The sequence below is a fragment of the Rhodnius prolixus genome, unplaced genomic scaffold (assembly GCF_049639745.1).
Source record: "Rhodnius prolixus isolate KJV_2025 unplaced genomic scaffold, Rpr scaffold_9, whole genome shotgun sequence".
NCBI lineage: Eukaryota > Metazoa > Arthropoda > Insecta > Hemiptera > Reduviidae > Rhodnius > Rhodnius prolixus.
Window position 1 is genome coordinate 7,099,122 of NW_027411604.1, and position 24,165 is coordinate 7,123,286.

At 34.9% G+C, this 24,165-nt stretch overlaps 1 protein-coding gene and 2 long non-coding RNA genes across 14 annotated transcripts in view; 2 read left to right on the forward strand and 1 right to left on the reverse strand.

Annotated features, from left to right (window-relative positions):
• Window positions 1–24,165, reverse strand: part of Tpst (tyrosylprotein sulfotransferase) — a 332,855-nt gene that overhangs the window by 111,604 nt on the left and 197,086 nt on the right. The gene's annotated exons all lie outside the window — the stretch shown is intronic.
• Window positions 4,782–12,189, forward strand: LOC141454350 (uncharacterized). The gene is made up of 3 exons (XR_012458646.1): window positions 4,782–4,924; window positions 11,017–11,229; window positions 11,353–12,189. It is a non-coding gene; the product is annotated as an uncharacterized lncRNA (long non-coding RNA).
• LOC141454743 (uncharacterized) lies at window positions 16,210–23,588 on the forward strand. Its single transcript, XR_012458927.1, has 3 exons — window positions 16,210–16,625; window positions 17,367–17,589; window positions 23,398–23,588. It is a non-coding gene; the product is annotated as an uncharacterized lncRNA (long non-coding RNA).

Consider the following 24,165-nt stretch of genomic DNA (forward strand, 5'->3'; position numbering starts at 1 on the left):
AGACTAGCTGGTAATGGAATTTAAGGACTTTTGGCTAAGCTAAACTCGAAGGAAATCTTACCACAAAGGATCTAATGGAGAGCTTATACTCTTTTGTGGTTATAAACAGGTGATTGCAGTACTGGCTGTTGACGCTGCCATCTAGATTGAGATTTTTTTATTATGTGGTTACAAAACTTTGTAATCTAATATTTAGGAAAAATCGAAGGAAAAGTCGAAGGAAATCTAAGGATTTCGGTCTGGAGATGGGATAAAGATTTGAAGTGTCTGGGGGGTTCAGTGCATTTCGATTCTGCATCTTCATTTAAAGGGTCTAAAACAACAATACCTTTCCCCTTTGTTGTATTATATCAGTTTCGAATTTTTTTCTATCATTTTTTTGTCGTAAATGCTCTACTAATCGCTTCTCGAAGCTATCGCCCATTCTTATTCTCCGTAAGTTCTCCACCTCTTACAATCAGCCAAGTAACCTTGAAGGTTAACCTTTTTTTGGTAATTTCAGGTACTGTATTCAAAAAATCGCTAGACCCAAATCGTTCTCTTCCAACCTGGTGCGTGGCCATACCACTTCACGTTTTACTCTTTCTTTCTCTCTCGTATTTGTTGATTTCTCACCAACTTGAGAGATACCAGGAAGGCCCCCCCCGGGGAAATACTGCAGATGCCAAAAAGGAGATTACTATATCAATGAGCCTGAATGAATTAATCCAAAAAAAGAAAAAGAGGAAATGAGCTAGTGTTCGGTTTGCAGATTCCATAAGTTGGAAGAGAATTTTCCAAATATGGAGAAACGGGGTAGGCGTTGTCCCCAGGATGTATATTATGTTAGTTAGAAGACTTTTTTTTTTTATAAAGGCAGTAAGAGCAGTCAAATTAAAGTACTTCCTGTAAGATAGTAGCGCGCGAGGTCCTTTATCTGCGCGCACATTTACAATTTCAGTAAATTGAGCTGCCTCATTTATTTCACTCGCCAAGATTAAGTGCTAATCCTCCTCCTTCCAGGGCCTCTAGTTCACTAAATTCCCCTGCTTCGTGGCACTATTAAACAAACTTTAAAGTGTCCGCCTACTACTTCTTCTTCTGTAAAGTCCTTTTTACATTCTTTCTCCCTAAAATGGTGTGCCTTTTATTTACATTAATTTTAGCAAAATATAATAAATTAACCCAGTTGAGAATTTTTTTAAGCAATTCTACTTGATAGTACACTCGCCACTCTTGCTGCTTACTTTTCTTCTAGTTCTTAAATAGGAACAAGAATAATGTACGTGTCTCTCAATTTATGTGGTAACTTGGTTTGTTGTGGAACTTAATTAAGACGTCTTCTGCAAGCAATTTTCTTGTTCTAGTTTACATCTGAATACCATGAGGTACTTTGAGTTAGAAAGAAATGTGTCGGATATGCGTACGAATAAGAAATTCCGCGAGAATTAAAGGTCATATGAACCATCGAAGCTTGATAAATCGTACAAATCGATACAGAGCTTAAAGGAAGCTTTTCTTTGAGAAATGTTTGAAATAAAAGTAATCATTGAAATAAATAAATCACAAAAAAACGAAGAACCTATAATTAAGAAAAGACCCATTTCAAGTCGACTGATTTTATTCAAAATTTAAAATTTTACTCGTAGGTACATAAAAAAAATTAATTTCTTTTTAATATTATATACTAAAATGAGCACTTTTCAGAAAAACCTGCAATTATTACAATTTCATTGAAAAATTTTCTTCAACTGTGCGCACAGACGTCCTTACTATAATATAAATTTTGTCTACAAAAATTGGAAAAACGTATTGGAAGATTGAAAAGTATTAGATCTTATGGGCGAAAACGACATTTTCATTTAAAACAGATATAACAATATATTTTTCCCTTTTATTAGTTTTTCCGCATATAAAACCCCAAAAAGAAAACAGTGGGAAAAGCGAAATGGAAAACTGTATAGAAAAATGAAGGAGTTAGGGTTTATCTAATATATGAGATAATAATTTCCAAGGGATTTGTAATATCTGGAACTGGCTGTCAGATATTACTGCTCCTGCTGGGAGAGAGGAAGCAATGTCTTCTCCGCAAGGACATCCTAGAATAAACGTAGGAGGTAGAAAGGACAGACAGACATTCTTGGAGGGGAGACGCGGTGAAAGGGGTAACATTGATCTACCTGATCATAACCTACCCAATATACCACTTCGCCCCAATCTCTGAGGCAACCCATTAACTCTTATCAGGTTTCCCAATAAACTTTGAGAAATAGGCTGATCAAATCTCATATTGTTAGGACTAATACATCATAATAAGTTCAATAAAGTCCAGTGTAAAACACAATGACTCGTAAATGACTTGAATCATAAAATTACTCCTAATAAAAATAATAATAATGAATCCTGTAGTAGCGAAGTACAAGCTGGTTTAATTTAAACTATTAATATTATTAAAAATAATTAATATTAATTGGCACTTACTATTCACAGGTACGCACTTAGGGTTAGACTAATTAAAACCAAGAACTCACCTGCAACAGACAAAAAATAAGATTTAATTTTGATTGATTTAACATTTAACATTGAATTTATTTGGACCAGATAATTTTATTTTGACAACTGTATTTTTAGAGCAACCCAAATATGATATGCGAAATTATGTGCATAAGTAACAATAAATAGGCCTGGAAAATAATAATAATGATGATGTGTTAATTTTTTGAAACTTGACAATAATTTTGGATGTACAGTCGAACCTCTCAATAACGGACACTGGCGGGGGAAAGCAAAGTGGCCGCTGTTTGGAGGTGGCCGTTAGAAGGAGGTAGGCAAGTTTCATAATGAAAAAATATGGGTTTTTCTTCCAAACACCTATTTAAAAATTGTTTATTATTAATAGATTTAAAAACGTACATAATTGCATAATTATTTAGCTATATGATATGCATCAAGTTTTTCTTAATTTCCGATTTGGTTTTTATAAAAATCTTCCAACGCATTTATTTTCTTTTCTAGAGTTAACCACTTTCCTTTGAGAGACATATCGGAAAAAATAATATTGTTCGTCCAAAGGAATATTGAAAAATGATTAAAATGGTACAAGATGTATGGAGCTTATATAGAAAACTTTAGGAAAAACCAGAAAAAAACAAAAACTTGAGAGGGGATAATTATTTTGATCACCGCGTCAAACGAACTTTTAAGAATAAGGAGGTCTTTGGTGGGAGGTGAAACATTTAATCCGTTCCCCAAAATCAATGGTCCGCGGTCGTTATGTAGAGTGTCCGTGAGACGGCGAAGGCCTTTTATATAGAAAGTGTATAGGAGTAAAACGTGGAAATCAAAAAACTGTCCGTAAATGGAGGTGGTCGCTAGTGAGAGTGTCCTTTATGGGAAGGCGTAGGTAAGTAGCGCCACCATCGCCCATTCCGTAAGGAATGCAATCAGCTTCTGGCTCTCCAGGTTGGGGAATTCCCAATAACCTTCCACAACCCATCCTTTATTCCTTTCCCCCAAGGATTGATATTATATTGGTCCTTGGTTCCTAGGTTACTGTATACCTGACCCTTCCGGCACTGGGTCAAAACAGTAGATAATAAGTAGACAGTTCATCGGGCGTGCGATCAGTCACGCTGCTAACTGATAATTTTATTATTTAGTGAATTACTGAACTACGGGCGCAAGCGCCAGTTTCCAAGCCAATTGCTTGCAATTGAGGTTGGATTCGTAGTGGCCGTTCGTTAAACAATAGGTCCGCTGTCCCCGGACATGATCTGGGCGGAAGGGTACACCGCCATAGAAATGAGTACCAGCCATCGCTTGACGATGGAAGTGCTGTTGCTAGAAGGTGCGGCTGACCAGAGCTAAAGTAGAGTATGCCTCCTCTACGATCTGGTAGTGAGAGCTGGGCTCACGCGTTGGTTGGGCGTAATCTCAACCTGCCTCCTTGGAGGCCAAGCGGGGGTGTGCCTTCGGGACACTTCTGCTGCGAAGAAGCCTAGCACACCAGCCTCTCCGTGGTGGTGACATCCTTCTCTTGTAAAACGACCCTGTGCTTGCACAGGGGGTCTGGTATGTCCGAAAGGATAGGAACGGACCTTAAAAAACCCCTAGTACTAGACAGGAACGGGTAAGAAGGGAAAGAATGTCCTTTATGGGAGGCTCGACTGTATAATCCTAAAAACACTAGTACATGTACCGTAGTCCGTCCGACAAGTTGACTCTCACAAACTTAAAGTTTAAAATGGGAAAAATTAAAAATTGAAATACGAAATTAAATACAATCTGTAACTCTAGGCTCTCCTGGTATATTCATCAGCATTCAAATGATTAATCATCTCTTCATAAGATAAATAATTTTCTCCTAGCCATCTGATTCTACATTCCTGGAGTACGGGATACATACCCAGGAAATGGACTATATTGGAAAATAATATAAAAAACAAATTACTGTCCATTATTTTTGGTGACTTATTAGGTTTCATAGGATGAAAAAATAATTGCCATTTCAGTCATGATATATTTATTATGCCGAGCTTTCGACCTAGGGACTAGGTCATCTTTAGGGGTAATTTACAATGTAATATTTTATATCATTAAAGATTGGTGTGTCTTCTGTCTTGTCTGTTCATGGACTACAGTTTATTGTAAATTAGCCCTGAAGATGACCAAGTCCCTAGGCCCAAGTTCGGCATAATAAAATTTAATAATAATAATAATAAAACTGGCATTAATTTTTCATCCTATAAAAAAAAAAAATATATTTTGCCATGTGTTTTCCATATACCTACCGCACTGGTGTAAAAATACAACAAAATTTACACGAGGTAGTAAATCTCGTGATTTAATACATTAAATTTTAAAGTTGGTAAAATTTAATTGAAAAAAAAAAACAAACAAAATGGTCAATCTAATTGGTTGTGACAACGGGACGGTCATGTAGGTGGTAAGTGAAAGCCAACTCCAATTAACAATAAAATGGTCAGGAAGGGGAAGAAGGATTTCAATTAAATAAAACTCAGTGTGGAGTTCCTAATCAAGGAAATTAGCCAACTTCCCTCAACTTCCCTCAATTAATGATTTTAGCCAGACACAGATTGGCCATTTCTTGCAAAAACATGAATTAATCTGAATATATTTAAATTTTTTGTTAATAAAATTAGTAACTGGCAAAATAATTTAGCTTTAACAATAATTGAACTCTAGAAACTTTGTGAATAAGCTGAAAAGAACCCGTTAAACTAGGCTAAAACCAAATTAAAACTGTATAAGCCGCAGCTTTATAGGCTGCAAATTAAGCTAAAGAGGATCAACATTACCAAAATTTATTCTTGTTAACAAAGCATATACGAACGAAGTGAAGGTAATTTTCGCATTACATTTTGGTTTATTTTATACAGGGTGTCCCAAGAGGTATATGGATAACGACTTTTTCTCGGAAACTAAGATAGTTAGAAAAAAAACTAAAAAATACGTGTTCCCTTAGTTTTTTGTTAGAAATCCAAATTTAATTTGTAAATTTTTTTCGGAGCTTCCAGGTGCGAGATGCAGGCACCAACTTCATTTTTTCAAATGGGGAAAAGTGGTTTTAATCCGGCTCTCGACCTTTCTAGAAGGGGAGGTTTCACCTATTAGACTTAAGGGGAAGGCACAATAAGCCTCTTGTGGCTGCGGTGCCGTGGGGATAGGGTCTCGCCCCGTCATTTTAAATATAAAATCTAAATCTAGTCCGGTGAACGAGGTGGCCACTGAATCGCCCCCGTGATGGATATAACACCATCAGGCATGTAAAGAGATATCTCGATAGGCAATTTGATGGGCATGTTATATCGACACGGGGGGGCGATTCAGTGGCCACCTCGTTCACCGGTTTGACACCAATGGACCTATTTCCTTTGGGGATTCCCGAAAAACAAGGTGATTATCCGTAACTTTTTTCTTTCTTTCCTTATTTCTGGTTACCTAAAAGCATTTCTAAATCTAGGTGTACCAGAATCAAGCCGGGATTGCATCTGTAGATGAACTAAAGCAGAGAACAATAGATGCCTGTAACTCGGTTAAAGCCGAATCTATTTCATTGGCAATAAGAGACAATTGGCAGGAAAGAGCATGTCTATGCATCTCTAATGGTGGAGACCATTTCGAGCATGATCTGTAATATTAATGAGGAGTAAAATTTATAATAAAATAGTACTTTTCTTCTTATTCAATCAAAAACCCATTATAATATTATCATTTTGAAATTTCTTATAAGAATCATGTTTTCATTTATAACGTAAAATATCGCTCACAGAAAAAAACCGTTTAAGTAAATTTTTCTTAAAAAATAGAGGAATCTATTACTGAAATAAAAACCGCACCCTCCCATTTGAAAAAATGAAGTTGGTGCCTGTATCTCGCTTCTGGAAGCACCGAAAAAAAATTTACAAATTAAATTTGGATTTCTAACAAAAAACTAAGGGAACACGTATTTTTTAGTTTTTTTCTAGCTATCTTAGTTTCCGAGAAAAAGTCTTTTAAAAGTGTTTAAAAATCACTTACGTTATTTATACTAAAAGTTTCTTTTGTTTTCTTATTGGTGATTTTTTCTTGTAAAGAAGTTATATGAAAAGTAAAATAATGCCTATTCTCTCTAAGGCAATCTTTACGTCTTGGACGGAAGCGACTAGCAAACATACTTTACTACAAAGTTCTCAGATAAAACCATTAAATAAAATCCAAAGGCGTAGACTAGTACCGCAATACACCTTAGCTATGCGGGTTTTGCCTACAATCGCTCGGCTATTGTGGCACCATTAGATAGATCCATGATCTTTGTTATTGGCGTCCGAAGCTATTTTTCACAGTGTTCTCTCGGTACAGGAAACATTGATCTACACCGGACAGTGATCTGCAAGAAGTACTAAGGAAGAGAAAATCCAAAACACGGCAATTTGATTCGAACTACTGAACTAATCTTTTTTGGAATTCCTGTTAAATGTAACAACTGTTTTGCATGAACTTAAATCATTATTATTGTAATAAAAACGCCAATTGAGTTTTAAGAATAAATATACCGATAGAAATACATAAATGTAAAGTGTATTCAATGCAATATGTATATAGTGAGGATATTAGCATAAAAGTTGTTACCAAACGGGGAATAGAAGTTCGACTGGCGTCTTAGAAAGAGATATTTGTACATACAGAACTATTTCTGAATATCGAACAGAATATGTGTATGTATACATTGGGGACAACAGTTCATTCATGACCCGCAACATGTATAGATATGTGTGTGAGGCCATTTACAGCAAACGGGCCACACATACTCACACACACACACACACAAAAAAAAGGGCAGTAAAAATAAGAGAAAAGGGCACTTGGTGGAATAGAAATAGTAATATATCCTCATGTACGCAAGTGTCTGAGTGAGATAGGGTTCTATGTATCCAGAAATAAAACAAAAAAATACTGGAGCACTATTTATATGGGAGTAAATAATCTCACACGGACATACAAACGCACAAAACTCATCCACATGGTGAGTGGAATGGCTTGATATTTTACTTCTAGAATACGAGATGGTAAACATTTAGTATGTGAATCTGAATAAGGCGCAATGTACTTTACCAAAATATCTGCAGTGATATGGCGAATAACGTCTCTAAATGCCTTCCAATATGAATAAACTTTTACATAAAAAATTACATTAAACTAAAGGAACTCGACAGGCACCACGGACAGACACCGAGCGGTTAGAGGCGAGACCTATAAAGCTAAGATGTATTGCGGACTAGGCTATATTCTCCGGTCTACACCTTTAATGGTTAATATGAGAAATTTACAGTAAAGTATGTTTGCTAGTCGCCTCCGTCCACGACATCTAATTGGTAGTTAGTTGGACGTAAAGTCTGCCTGAAAAAATAGGCAATTACTTCACTAAAGGACCTTGACGGAAGTAGCCGCTCCCAACATGCCCAAGAAAACTATGCTGGCGTCACTAAGAGATTAGGTTTCTAGTCTGGGATATCTGCTGCCTAACAAAAACGTCAGGAGCAAACGATAAGCGAAGGACACCATTTTTATAGTTTCTTGGAGCTTATGGGATGGTGGTAGGTCAGTTATTTTGGGCCAACGAGTCCATCTTATAAGCTTTTACATATTAAAGCTAGTAGCTCACCTCACCGGGTACCCATGTCGACTTGATCTGGCCTTTATGCCTTGGAGAGGCTAATGTACGACAGGTTCAGAAAATATCTTCAAAGGGTGTCCAGTAGTGAGTAGGTCCTGCCCTAGCAGAGCATTTGGAAAAGAGAAACAATCCCTTAACAACCCGACTGATTCCGTTGCAATCGCTAGTTTACGAGATAACACTTTGGCCATATGGGAACCAAAGGCGATAATACGCAAAAACAACTGGTAGTAAAACCCTCCATCTTATAACCAAGCCACTTTTGATCGCAGTGGCTGTGCAGCAATAACCGCCATGTTCTAATTTTACCTTACACTCAGACCTCTACCCAGATTGGTTTACGGACTACAGAATTCTGATAAAACTCTTCGGTTTATTTAGGGCATGGGGCGTTTTATGTTCCGTTCAAATTTTAACCTGATTTATTGTTGAATTGTTATTGATTCAAGGTTTTAATTAATAGCAATGCAACTTATTAATGTTAAAAAATTGGTTTTAGCCGCAATGCTGGTCGTTAACAATGATTTCTTTGGAAATCTTCGCGTAGGAGTCCAATGCACTAACCACGATAAGCTAATCCTTCCTTCTGGGTTTGTTCTTAAGGAAAAGAGGCTTTAACCAGCTAACCAGAAGCAAAAGAGAAGAAAGATAATTAAATTATAATTAATGTAATTAAAACCTCAATAAAATTAGATTAACGAAGGGATTTAATTAGAGAGAGACTATTCAGTCATGTAAAATTTTCAGTATCATTTATTATTTGTTCATGAAATTCGGAAAAAATTTCAATTTAGTTTCATTTTCCACCTTGTTCGTGATTAAAAGCCATGATGAATTTAACGGAAATTACAGCCATTATCTAGGAAACAATGTACCTTCGTCGTGTTTCTCTTGTTGGCCGAAAAACACACACTTCCTGCAGGCTGTCCTCAGGCGATTAGATTCTATATATGCGTCGGTTATTTGTGGTTACAAAATATGTTGCAACATCACTCCAACTGAGGTTACTCAGCCAACAACTACTTTCGACCAAATATTGTGGTTAGAAACAAAAATTTCCATAGTTCATATAAAGGATCACAATGCAGAGAAGAACAAATGTTCCCAAAGCAGGCGTGATGAACTAGCTGAAGAAATGGGTGTAGTACTTAAAGAAATCGTTTTAGGCAACGCACAGCAAAATCAAAATTGGTGAATATTATGGTAGGTGGCGTTTTTAGCAAATCAATATTCCGCTTTTACTTTTATTTCCGTTCAAAAACGCAATCAATTTGAAAACGAAGAATATAAAATCAATAATAAAAATAAAATACGCGAGCTTTGAATTCTGAATTCCAAACTACACAGATGTACACCAGAGACACACTTACCTAGACCCATAAAGGAGAATGTAGGATATTCGAAGACTATTTTCGATCTTTGTAATACTGTCACCCTGTTCAGATCATAGCAATGAGCATTATTTATATCTTGTCCGCAGCAATTACATGCATTTTATAAGGGTACGCTTTATAAATTATTCAAAAAGCGTCACCAGGTATGTAACAAATGCATTGCCATTACTCTATTTGGTTACAGTGAGCAGGAACGCGCTCAGACGATCCAGACAAGTTCGGCAGTTGGAATTCATTTCCCTCTTGCAGAAAGAAATGATAGCACTCTAGTCCGTGCACCCACCAATGGGGATTACTTCTTCCACATCTTCTGGTTAAACACGAGCATTTTTTTTTTTTTTTTTTTTTTAATTTGTTCATTTATTTTGCAACTGTATCCAATACAATAAGCAAAAGAGATGAGAGATAAGGGATGGCGCAAATACATATGCACGCATATATAGGGTGAACCAGTAAGTATTGTCCATAGGCCTACTGTGTGTAGTACATCTAAAGTGGAGTTCAATGACCTATTGGCCAACTTCATATGTTGTTCCACTGTTCTTGAGTGAGTATTTTTAAGACAATCTACTTTAAAAATTGACTACTGGTCCATCTAAAAGAGTTTTCAATGAATTAAACAACTTGATAACTAACACTGTTGAGTGCTCGTGTACACGTTTTATTATTGAGGAATACTGAGGCTGTTTGGAGCTTCGAATTGGTATCAATTTTTAGAAAATTTATCTGTCTTTCTAACCGTGTCATCAGAATCGAATTCGGACTAAAACATTCTGAGTAATAACATTTTTATTGGAAAAAATTAAAGTGACGTCACTCAAGAACAGTGGAAAATATGAAGTTGGCCAATACGTCATTGAACTCCACTTTAGATGTACTACACACAGTAGGCCTATGGACAATACTTACTGGTTCACCCTGGTTCGCGAGTATATTCACGCGCACATGCATGTGCTCCCAGAAAGATATGAGTGGTGTGAACGATGGCCATCAAGTGATGGAAGTCGTTAGTTGGCCATGTTGGGCAAGCTTACGCAGCAACCATCCTAGGAGATCCGGCGTTATATGTTTAGATGATCGCGTTGCCACTGCCGCTTTAGTCTGCGATGTGTGGATTTGAAGGAAGTGTTGTAGTAGACATGTTGTGGATCAGAGGGTTGTAATGACTGTCCATAGATTTGAGTGGAGTTTTGTGTAACAAAAATGGGCTATTTCCAGAGACGAGAGGAATATTTAGATCAGAGTATGATTGGAGACTTAGAAGGGAGCGTTAACTATTGTTCTTAGAATTTTAGTCTGTACGGTTTAAAGTCGGTTGATGTTCGATTTAGATTAACTAATCTAATTTTTCAGAAAATTTAAATTCAAAACAAAAGAAATGTAAGTGATTCCAAAGAGATTTTTTTTTTTTTTTTTGGAATTACCAACAAAATTATTACATTCACTTTTGATTACTTCCTGTTTCAGCGGAAAGGGGAAAAAATAAATCTACAGGGTAGAACAAAAATCTGAAATACTTGAAGAACAAAACAACTCCTAAATATTCAACAATGAAGCGAATATAATTACTAAATTTAAGTTTGTTCTATTGTGAAAGACCATTTTAAAACAATACATAATTCAAGCCGATATCTTAAAGACAGGAACTTAAGAGAAAGAGAGATAAGAGGAAAACCAAAAGTAAATTTTCTTTTGTCTTTTATGCAACCTCACATTCCACATTCCTTTTGTTCTAAATATTATTTTGTACTCTCTGTACACAAAATAAGTAAATAAGTATCATAGAAATGAATTATCTTACAGCGAACAGTGAAGAATGACAGAGCGAATATTTTCTGAATTGCATAATACTCGTACAAAGATTATGGAAGCTGTCAGACAGAACAGTTAAATAAACGGAAAAGCCAGTTAACAGATAAAACTGCATGTCAACAAAGAAACAATGAAGAAACTGCACAGATAATAATTTGAAAAAGAACAGAGAAATGGAATAAAAGTTTTTATATCCGTTTTGTAGCAAGCCAGTTTATTTTGCATCCATTCTGACAGGTTTAAGACTTCCGTCCATCGTCAGAGGCAGATAAATCAGGTTGATGTAGAGATTTCGGACTTCATGATGGATGAAATTACGAAGCCGGTCAAGGGTACAATAAATATGCATGTTACGAAGGATAAAAAAAAACAAAGATATCCAGTACTGCGAACCTAACCATTAACTCTAACCTGGTAAAGCCTTCTCTATATGGTAATGAGTATGGTTTTTTTTCTGGTCAATAGGACTGACTATCAGACGAAGGAATGAAAGTTTGGCTGATCTAGTAATATTCAAGACAGATGTAATTGACACATTTCTAACACTTGAATTATGAGTTCAACCAAGTTGAATGGAGGAGAAAGGGCTGTCAAAATGGTGAAAATAAATTCAGCTCTACGAAAAATAAATCAGATTTTACTGATAATAATGTAAGTTCTCTTACAATATAATAAGATACATACATCAAGTTTATTGGCTGAATTCAAATAAATTGGTGTATATATTTAAAATTATTTCTATATTCTTTCACGATTCATTAAAAAGAAAATTTTCAATGATTACCATTTTCGTGAAAAATCTGTTTTATTTTTTACTTTAAGCCGCGTCAACATCTGATGTCATAGATTAACCCACGATTTTTTTCCCCAGTAAACTGTCAGTCTTCATTGTGTCAGTAAACTTTCGTTACTGTCCATCAACGGACAGTGTGCTGTAAGAAACTCTTACAAAAAAAAAAAATATAGAGAGCCAACAGCTGGATTTGAACCCACGATCTTCGCGTGAAAAATTGCAGTACTTCCGTTCACAATAAATAAAAGAAAATCTCGTAATTGGGTCTAAAAAGATGTTGATCAAGTGATTAAAATAGTTAAAAATACTTCAAAATATACAACTTAATTAGTATTCTGAATAAGTTCAGATTTCACAAATTGTATAAATAATTTGTCAGCACGCAATTACGTCACTGATCAGTACTATTTTCAAATTGAGAGGCCAGTTATTTCAGCTTAATTTACACGTAAGCAGGAATGAGAATCATCATATATGCTCATTATGTAATACCAATGGTATAGAAAATGTAGTTCATTTTGTCCGTCTGTGTCCAATATTTCAAGAATATACGTAGAACCAGATGGCTAGGTAAAAGATATCTCTCGCCGCCGGAAGAAGTAATTGAATATTTTACCAGTTAAGCGTGTTTGACGTGTATACACGTCAAACCAAATCTCTATTTCGGTGCGTTCGACGTGTATACTCGTTGTGAAAAATATAGAATTACCATTAACTATAAAAACTCGAAATTTTAATAAAATACAATAAGAATATTGTTTGGTGGGGATGTCTTCTTTATCTTACCAATAGAACTGCCAAGTATTTTATACGGAGGAGGGTTGGTGGGAGCCAGCCAAATGGTAAGTGGTTGGTACATGTTTGATCTGTGCTAGAAGCTCTCAACCCTTGTGCAATATCGTTTTTACCTTAGATAGAGATTCAGACCTCAGTACGAGCATGATTTCATTTTACACAGTATTCAAAGCTCTTTTCTTCCTTGTAAAAGCTCTTGCTCTAGTTAACTAGGAGCAATGCATACGTGAAGACGGTGCAAGATTTTTGAATGAGCACAGAATGCACTCTGGTAATCTCAAGCCCCCCAGTGATTGCAGAAAAAGTAGCTTGCAGTGACTATTACGACTATTGTAAACTTTTGGCAGTTTTGCCCTGCGTTCGACACGTGTATACACGTCATTGTCGTGATTTTAATTCCGCACATTGTAGGGTAGTTTTTTAAAAACTAAATTCCACGCTTAACTGGTACGGGTGGGGAAATCTTTGTAGATACACTGCAGCTGCATTGAAATATAGATCATTTTTTTGATTCATGAATTCAACATTATTGATTTATTACTTGAGTCTTTATGATTATTTTAAAATTTGGAATTAAGTTCTTATCTCATAATTTGTGAATATACAATAAATTTACTTTTTTTACTTATTTTCAGGTTAGCTAGTATTTCAGTTTATAGTTTTTATCATTTGGTTTTTATATATTTTGCGGAGCAACTCTTTTGTTTATGTGTAAGAGTTGTTATTTATTCATTTTCTCTAGTATTCGCATTAATTCTTTAATAAAACACTATTATTATCATTATTATGACTTCAGAATATGGCGCGCCTTGATGAGAATAAGTACAGTGAATAAGATTTATTTATGTAATAAATACCGGTTTGAAACTTGCTATAAAAAATATATTTATATTTAGATACAGGTTCCACTATAAATGGGTAGGACGGAAATAGTTGTAAATTTTATATCAGGCGGATAATAAAGCCTTGTAATACATCTAGTTGTTCCATGCTGGTAATAAATTCTAAATAGACAGATGCGTGGAAGCTGTGGGACACATAGCGGCCATTAAGCCATAAACATTGCACTTCTCAACTAATCAAGTTTCGCATAAATAATAAACTATTCCCGCGTCCATATGCAGATATGCAGAGTGAGGGAAGCGAATGTAGCTGAAAAAAGTGGAAAGAAATTGTTGTTTATATAGTTAGCAGTGACTCACGAATTGTCACCAATTAAATCAGCCACGATTTAAGTAAAATTGTTTCTTCTAATAGTCCAAAACCGGATGTTTCCACAATGGATGTCAGCACGACGTTCTGTTTTAATGAACAATACAATTAGTGGTTACTGGATACAGTACAATTATATTGGTTGGTAGCTTCTAATCGATGCTCTAGTAAATAGTTCCAACTGATGCTATTGGTTTATGCAGTTCATTGTTTAATGCAGTTTTATCAATCATGTTTCATGTCTACGTTATCATTATCATTTCCTCCTGCTGCTAGTTCCGATCGTGAATCATAAGTTTTGTGGTCCCCTGATTTCTTTGAAGTATTTTTTCACAAACAGATACACCGTCTATTTCTAACCCTTTTCGTCGATTTCTCGAATTTACGTTCAGACGCATTCAAGCATTACATTCACTCACTGAGGAATCATTCTTTAAACTCCCTTTACGAAGTTACTCTCTCTACTTATCATCCAGTTGGCCCAATTCTATTAGAAGGGCTATGGCCAGGTAGATCCAGAACAATAGAAGCTGCCCGAGCCATCAGAGTATACGTATAAGGGTGCCAGGACCACCGCTCGGGACTATCAATTGCATTCATTCCCTGAGGATTCATTTTTACACACTATTCACTATATTACTCTATTCGTCATCCAGTTGGCCCAATTCTTTTAGAATGGTTATGGCCAGGTAGATCCAGAACAGTAGAAGCTGCCCAAGCCATCAGAGTGTATAAGGACGCCAGACCACCGCTTGGGACCCTCAAATCGCATTCAGGCATTGCATGCACTCACTGAGGATTCATTCTTACACTCTCTTCTCGGCGTTACTCTACTCGTCATCCAGTTTAGGCCAATTCTTTTAGAAATAGTTTATATTTAGTTTACCCTAGTCAGTTATTGTAATTTACGCTCGTTCCCTGAATTAGTGTTGATGTCTAGCCACTAAACTCTTACTTAGTAACATTACGAGCTTTATTCTATTAAGCCCTTCAGTCTACCTAATCAAATTTAAGTCTCCGCTCGTGCCTATAAATTAATAGCTACATAAATCTCCTTTTTTGTAGTTGTTCTCATCTACAATAACCTCATCTATAGCTAACAACACAAGCAAAACGTAATTGAAATATTGTGGAGATAATATGATCTGGTCTCCCCTAACTCAATAGAATGCCGCAGTAAAATGCTCTTGCTTGTATTGAATTTAATTCAATCAGAATGACCTAAGAGGGTCATTGCAACAAGGTCACTAGAAAGAAACACTTGCAAATAATGTTCTTACTTACGAATTTACAAATCTTCTTTACAGTTACTAAATTACACTATTTCATTGGTTCATTGTAAGAAAAAAAAAATATATTTTTATGAAAATATAATCGAGAAGGGCCAGAAAAAAGATCAACTTTTCTCGGCATAAAAAAACCGCCGTAAATCCTTCAAAATAATTTTCAGGAAAAATGTTTTATACATATTATTGGAAAACTTCAAAGAAAAATCGAAATCACGGTTTTCCAGAGCGTAGCTGAAACTGGGGGGGGGGGGTCATCCAAACAAGTCACGCAACTCTAACTGATTTCTCCTACCTGGGAGAAGTATTGCAATCGTTTACGTGTTTAATTTTGACTTTTGACCAGAAATGCAAATTTGGATGACTCCTGAACACGATAAACAATTTTTTTACCCTTTTCATCTCACACCTCGTTCCCACCGAAGAACCCTAATTTGGATCTGCTGGGTCAAATTAAATGATATCAACGGTTAAAAGAAAATCGTTAGGGTTCTTTATTTTAAAATTCGGAAATTCTCTACAGCAGTAAAATGGATTTCTGATTGATTGAAACCAACTTCTCATGCAATGTTTGTAGAAGTTTCAAATTTTTCAATTATTTTCAATTTTCTTTGAGAATGAGTGAAAACTTTTAGCATTTCCTTTTCATGTATTCTTCCGTTGAGAACACAATTTCAGATACAGAAAGCATTGCATTTCTTTCAATTATAAGAACAGTTCATCAATTATTAATAATTTACATTTTTGGGGCAATCAACTAGGTAAGGATGGATATTTAAGATGCAAAGTTTTAAGTAAACAATTTTAGCCTAATTAACACTTTTAAGGCTAATAAACACTCAAGTAATTATGCTAGAATTTTACGAAAACATTACTTTCAAATTATAGATATTAAGAACAATAAAAACAAAGATAATATCAAAACAAAAGCAACGTTATAAAATAAAAAAAGCTTACATAAAACAATTTAAGAGAATCGTGACTGTGTGTTGTAAATTTTGAAGACCAGGTAACCAAGGAGATAATGGCTCCAGACAAACTGAAACTTACGGCTTTGTTGCGTGCTCAAACTACACTTTGGGAAATTTGCATAATAAAGCAACACAACTTTAAAAGAATAAGAAAACTAAAAGTACCAAAGGAAAAAAATAACAATAATACAGAAAACCAGGTACAATGTGAGTAATTTCAAAAAATGTAGATATGTTAGTTTACATGACTATCTGAATTTTTCTGTTAGCTTCTTCGTGAGTGTGCTGAGATTTAGTTTAATTTTGAAAACAAGGTGGTAACTAAAAGGATTTCCGGTAGCTTTGCGTGAGAATGTCAAGCGTCCAAAGTAACGAAATAATTTAATAGAATGTGAGAAAAGATACACGGAAACATAAAAAAAGTTGTTTTCCTTCAGAAAACACGAGGGTTCGTCTTAAAATATACATATTGCGGATAAAATATAAACTAGAAATACGGGAAATGTCGTAGCATTATCGATTGATACTATGGGGGGACAGAGAAAATCGATTAGTTTGGACAATGAAGTGTAGGCTGTAAAGAAGATTGGATAGAAGTTTTAGGTTTTTACAATAATCGAATGTGAAAATGAATTAGTGGCTAAAACAATCAAAGGGCTGATGCACAAGCCGGCCCTGAAATATCTTCCCAAATCTAAATTCAATCATCAATTTTTCGCGGCCAAATTCAAACAAAAAAAAAAGAAAAACAAGAAAAGTTGGATTAAAACTAAAATACGAGTACATTTAAAATTGGGTCCTGAAAGTCAAATAACCGGAACAGTCAATAAAAATGGATTAATCCAGAGATGAATAGACCCCCAAACACAGTAAACAGGACTTCCTCTTATGAAAATTCAACTACTCTCCAAGACCCATGGGGGATTTACGTTTGCCTTTGTTATACAGGAGAAACCTGATTGTATTTGCAAGGGGCCGTACTTAATACCAGTGAAGACCACAGGTCTGGTTCAGCCTACAGATTGAAGGGCAAAACTAATCAGACAAAAGGGAAACGTACAATTCACTGGAGAATTGTCGAAGATGGATGTTTCTAGAAATGTCTATTGTATTGTCAAAACTAATCAAAATGGTGGCCATTCTGTTACTTTTGTATACCAATACAAATAAGGTCAGTATTTTTTACACAAATATGCAATAAGATACAAAAGAGCCAGAAATTTTCTCTTCCACTCTGTAACTATTTGTTATTCATCTCCACAAAGTTAAACTTGGTAAAATCTGGTGAAAAATGACTACTAAAAGAACTCTGAGTGCATTGCAAGCAGCATTACTAACTCATTCTAGTTTTTACTGTTTCACGAACACAACTTTTACTGTTGGTTGAACTTCCTTATCTATGGATTAAACATGACTTCCGTTTTTCTGAAAGAAATTACTTATAATTTGTTCAAATATTACTTCCTCTTATTTCACTGTAATCTTACAAACTAAGTTTCACCGGAAAAACCCGTTTTTTGAGTTCCCCTGAGTATGGGAAAGTGTTTTTATTTTCAAATTTGTCTTTTTTATTGTACGTGTGAGTTTCAAAACGGCTCCTAAAATGATTCATTTTAAATTCTTCAAAGTACAACTATCGAATGTGCAAATCTATAGCTTTTATTCACAAAATTTTCTTCCGAAAATTCGATTAATGATTCATACTTTCAGGAAAACTAGAGGATAGATTCTCTTTAAGATGCCATTTGTTCGTTGTAATGCACAATCCTAACATTTATGTACTGTTCAAAGAGCTGTTAAAAGTTTTGCTAAAAATTATGTTTAAAATGAATTCCTCTACCGGAAACACTTTACTTTGTGTTTTCTTTTAAAGATTTTCTCAAAAATCTGAGGTTTTTCTTGTAATTTTTGTTTTCTTTCATCATTTTTCTTGAATAAATTCATTTTAGATCACTTCTCGTATCAGCTGTTTTGTGATAAGCATCTCTGTGATAAGATATTTAAGTATAATAAATGGTTACCAGTCTATAGTGTTGGTAAGTGTTATATGATTTAAATATTCCGAGTTAGAGGGATATTAATGAGTTAGAACTTTGAGAATTAGAAGTACGAAAAAGCCGTGTGGGTCTTCACCATAGAATTTTTGAAGGAAGTCATTTGTTACTTCGTAATGGTAAGTAATATGGCCGGAAGCGTAGGGCTTCAATTAATTGTTAGCCAAACAACTTTATTTTTAATTACGTGCAACTTATGTTAAACACGAAACTAGAGGATGGTATTGCAATTATACAAATTGTATGTGTAGTAACAAATATATATATATTTTTGAACGTCTACTCAAGAATTGGTACCTGACAAACCTAACTAGAGTGAACACTTATGTTACCGTTGAAGCCCACTCATTTGTGTCTGTCCACCATACTAACAAACCAACATCAGTTTATTCAACGAGAATGCCTTAATTTTGTTGTCATTATAGTTTAAATTTTTCACTGTGGAAAATATCACAATATTGTGCGCATATTAGAAACGGTAGCTGGCCAATTACAATGAAGAATTACCACCCATTATCCGGCCAGAAAAACAATTGTACCAAATAAAACAGTGCTCATATAAATGAAAAATTTTTTAGAGAGAAGAAAATTTGTAAAAATGTAAAGAAGAAGTAAGGGCAGAGCTCCTTAAAGAGAATAAACAACTGGCAGGAATAATGAGATAACAAAACTTTATTCTACAAGAATAAATATTGACTAAAAGAATAAAAAAAAACAAAAAAAAAACTTAGCTTTCACAACTGTCAAAAATGTTAAAAAACTTGGTACCAACTTCGAGTATATTAGGCCGACAAATAAAATTATGGAGAACAGTGGAGAGAATTATTATTGTGTTTTCTCTCGTTCAATCAATTATAATCTGTGGAAAACAGACAATTTAGTAACTTTTACTGATACTGACGTTTAATTTTCATAAACCCTAATTCCAGTATTCCATGCTTAATATTCAAGCATAGCTTGTTAATTAATCGCAAGCTAATTTAGCTAATTTTACTTCCTGTTTAAGTGGCTATGATTCTGTGCTAGGTAACTAGGTAGCTAGTGTATATCGCTTGAAATAGTGCAGCTAGCCAAAATTCCAAGTTTAACTGTTAGCTGCCCTGTTCTATCGCTGGACCGGAAGATCACTTGAAGAAGGAAATTTGAGCAACCGCTGAAATGCTCTACAAACAATTTAAAAAAATCCACGCAGAATAATAAACCATGCGCTGAAATGAAATTTGATGTAATCTATTTACGATCACAAAGATAAATGATGGTGAATCTAAAAATTAATTATTGACAATAAGTTGGTAAACTTATTTACTGCAACAATATGTGCAATGTCTAAAGTGCAATCTTGTAACCAACTTCAAGTCTATAAAAGAAAATGAAGAGCGTCAATGCTAGCCTGAAAGGAACTAATAGTAAAACCAGATCACGACTGCAGCCAATAAGCCTCTTCTATAAAATCAATCAAAACAGTTTTGTACCAAATATTACGAAAGTTGGGGCGAAAATAGGGCTGTATCCCGGTTCAATCTTGTTCCTCTAATCTTATTTTCATTTATTTATTTGACAAAAAAATTGCTACTCGACAAAAGATCAAAACTGACACTGACGAACAAACGAACACTATATACCGTCCTACTTGCCACAATATGGACGTACGGAATACAGCTCTACGAAAGTGCCAAAAAATAGAACATCAACCGACTTCAGACCTTACAATCAAAAATTCTTAGAACAATAGTTAACGCTCCCTTCTACGCCTCCAATCACATATTACAATCTAATCTAAATATTTCTCTCGTTTCTGGAAATAGCCCAATCTCGATACTCAAAGGACTCAACTCAAATCTACACAATCATTACAACCCTCTGATCCGCAACATGTCTTCTACAACACTTCCTTCAAATCCATATCGCAAACTAAAGCGGCGGTGGCCATCTCAACACAGAAAGCCGACCTCCTAGGATGGTTGCTGTGTAAGCTAGCCAACGTGGCGAACTAACGGCTTCCATCACTGGATGGTCGTCGTACACTACACTCACGCCTCTTGGCGCACATGCATGTGCGCACACGTGTATGTAAGTGCATATATATGCGTGCACGTGTATTTGCGCCATTTCCTTACCCTCATCTCTTTTGCTTGTTGCTTCTATTACAGTTGCAAAATAAATAAACAAATAGAAAAAAAATGTTAATAATTAAACGACAAAAAATTAATAAAAGGTAAATGCAAGTCTGTCGTACTTTCTGGCCCTAAAATAGTTAATAAATTATTGTGTTCAATGAACACCTCTTTGCATAGTGTAAGTAAGTATATACGAGTACATCCTACTAGTTAATCAAAATTTGCCCTCAAAAACGTCATAAATTATAAAGTAGCACAAGGTATCGTTAGAGGTTAGGTTAGGAGGGTGCCTATCGTTAGGTATCGTTCTACTAAACAGTAACCTTTACCTCAGTAATATTGCAATATTTTGGATACTAATTACAAGGTACTCTAATGAATGAAGAATGATGGCAGAACTGGATGGAACCGTCATTTGAGAAAATTGAAAAAACAAAACAAAACGCTACTGTTTTTAAGTCATACTTTTGCAATTCAATTGAAGGGATTCCCGCTACAACTTAAGCATCAAGAACGTGCGAAAAAGGAAGTCGTATATAGTGAATAGTATATCGGAAGTATATCGCGCACCTAGAGACACAAAAACTATTTATAATAACTTCACATTTCTAAAGTAGGACGCTATTGCAATACTTCCACGGTAAGGAGTCAAAGAAGTGAAGAAGAAAAAGAAATCGAAGTGATGAACTTTAAGAATAGAGAAAATCGATTAGATTTGCTTTCTTGAAAATTCATTGAACTTAGTCTCTTGAACCGGAAACAAAGCAAAAAAAAAAGAAAAAAACTGTCAAAAACTAGGAATCCAATCTATGGAAATGTAATAACGGTGAAATCTAATTGGAAAAACTTAAAGATAGCGTTTCTTCCGTTTTTGCAAAGTAGTCAAGGGAAAGTATGAACTGCATTTGTAAAGGCCCCAATTTTGTTCGCTTTCCACGAGAAAACAGAGCTGAGGCGGTATTAATTGTGATCTAACCTATCTAGTGGACTGGAAAATTATATTGGTATTAGATTTTTCAATAGTACTGATGTTAGGCGCCACGATAGCCGAGCGGTTAGAGGTGAGACCTGCAAAGCTAATGTGTATTGTGGTGTTGGGTTCGATTCTCGGTCTTTAGGCCTTGGATTTTATTTAATGTTTGATATGTGAACTTTGTAGTAAAGTATATTGGCTAATCGCCTCCGTCTACGACACCTAATTGGTAGTTAGACGTTAAAGGACGTCTGAAATAGTAGTCATTACTTTACTTCACTAATCAAGTTCTCTATGTGCTTAACTTTTAATATTTTTCAATTTATACAGAGTGACCAGAGTTATATGCTCCACCCACTTTTTTTTTAAACGGCGGGAAATTTCGAAAAAATAAATCATTTTTAGTCTAGTTTATTTTCAGTGATTGTCCCATTTTTTAAAACCCTTGTATCTCGAGATACAGCATCCAACTTTTGTTATTCAAATGGAACGTTATATTTTTTGTTGCATATTTTTGTAGTATTTGAGCTCCTAAAAACAACAAAGAATTTTTTTTTGAAATCGATTAGGTTTTTCAAAAGTTATGGTAATTTAAAATATGAAAAACAAATTTCAGTTTATTGTCCAAATTAAGTAATTTTTTTTAAAGAATCTGTTCAAACTGGGCACAATTAACGGATAGGCAAATCAAAACTCTGGACTCCCACGCTTTGCTTGTAGCAGCACTTATAGTGGCGAAGTCAAGATCTAGGCAGGCTAGAGTTATTTGACGTTCAGGTTGGTTTTTCTACAAACGTTTGGTATGGAGTTTTACGAAATCAACTAATCGGACCGTACTTCTACAGAAAGAACTTAACTGGTGCAAGCTATCCAACTTTTTTTCAGAGACATTTCGCCAGTTCTGATTGAAGGTGTTCATCTACAAAGTCGGCTAGATAAGTATTTTCAACAAGATGGGTGCCCGGCGAGAGTGGTTCGAGGTTACCTGGATAGAAATTTCCATGAAAAGTGCTTAGGGACTCACTGTCCCATCCAATAGCCACCTCGATCTCCGGACTTAACCCAAATGGACTATTTTTTGTGGGGATACCTAAAAAATAAAGTGTACAGTAAACAATCCCGTGGCTTTAGTCGATGATCTGAAACGTCGAATAACTCGAGCCTGCCTAGATCTTGACTTCGCCACCATAAGTGCTGCTACAAGCAAAGCGTGGGAGTCCAGAGTTTTGGCTTGCCTATCCGTTGGTTGTGCCCAGTTTGAACAGATTCTTTAAAAAAAAATAACGTAATTTTGACAGTAAACTGAAATTTATTTTCCATATTTTAAATTACCATAACTTTTGAAAAACCTAACCGATTTCAAAAAATTTTTTTTGTTGTTTTTAGGAGCTCAAATACTATAAAAATATGCAAAACTAAATATAACGTTCCATTTGAAAAACAAAAGTTGGATGCTGTATCTCGAGACACAGGGGTTTAAAAAAATGTCAATCACTGAAAATAAACTAGACTAAAAATGATTAAATACGTGTTTTTTATTTTTTCGAAATTTCCCGCCGTTTAAAAAAAAAGTGGGTGGAGCATATAACTCTGGTCACCTGCATATAATATTGAAGAATTTAACTATAAGCAAGGTGCGCAAATTTTGTTGAGACTAGAAGGACAATTCAAAAAGTATGGAAACCATTGAGTGCATACATCGTCAATTCACCCACACATTTTCCGAAAACCACTTTCCCTATCTCAGCAGATTTTAACAGGAGTTTCTCTCTAAAAAAAAAATATTAACTTTTCAAGAGTTTTCTTTGTGAACTTATTTAGTGTTTTTTGAACAGATAAAAACCAGCACTATGAGTAAAAATGCAAAAACCACTCAAAGCAGAGATAGTAAGAGTTAACTATCGCACAACACTACTATCGAATACCTGCCTATAAACTTTTCTAACGTTTCAAGTGTTCCACAGTGACAAAGTAACCACCCCGCTCGCCAACATCTGGGTAATATCCTTTCTTTTCTTGTCTTTTTTTTTTTATCTCTCTCAGCCAATGTTGTTAGTACGTATCAAAAAGTTTAGTTCAGTCGAGCAAAATACTTTGTGACAGTTATTAAATTTTTAAAAAGTTTGTTGTTATTTATTTTTTTGCCCTTAGCCCTACTACCAAAGAAAAAGTTTAGTAACAAAAAAAAACAAAAAGTGTAAGGACATCTGTCTTATAATTGAGTTTTTTGTGTCCTTTTTCTTTTTTATACTTATATTGAATATAAAAAGTTTTATAAAAGCCTACAGAATGTTATAAAGGCTACTTAAAATGTTTTTTATATATAAATATAAATTCGATGGTGAGAGTTATATTCTGCAAAATATTGACAAATAGCGTTTTAGTCATTTACCAATATTTTTTTAATGCTTCATTTGTTTTAAAACACGGGCCACAAATTATTTAGTCAGAAAATGTTCCTTTGTGTCTTTGGTTTAAATATCAATATTATGATTTGACTGAAATTTGAGGTCAACTTTTACAACAAATAGGATGAAAAAATAACTGTCAGTTTCAGAAATGATAAATTTTTTATTATGCCGAGATTCCGACCTAGGGACTAG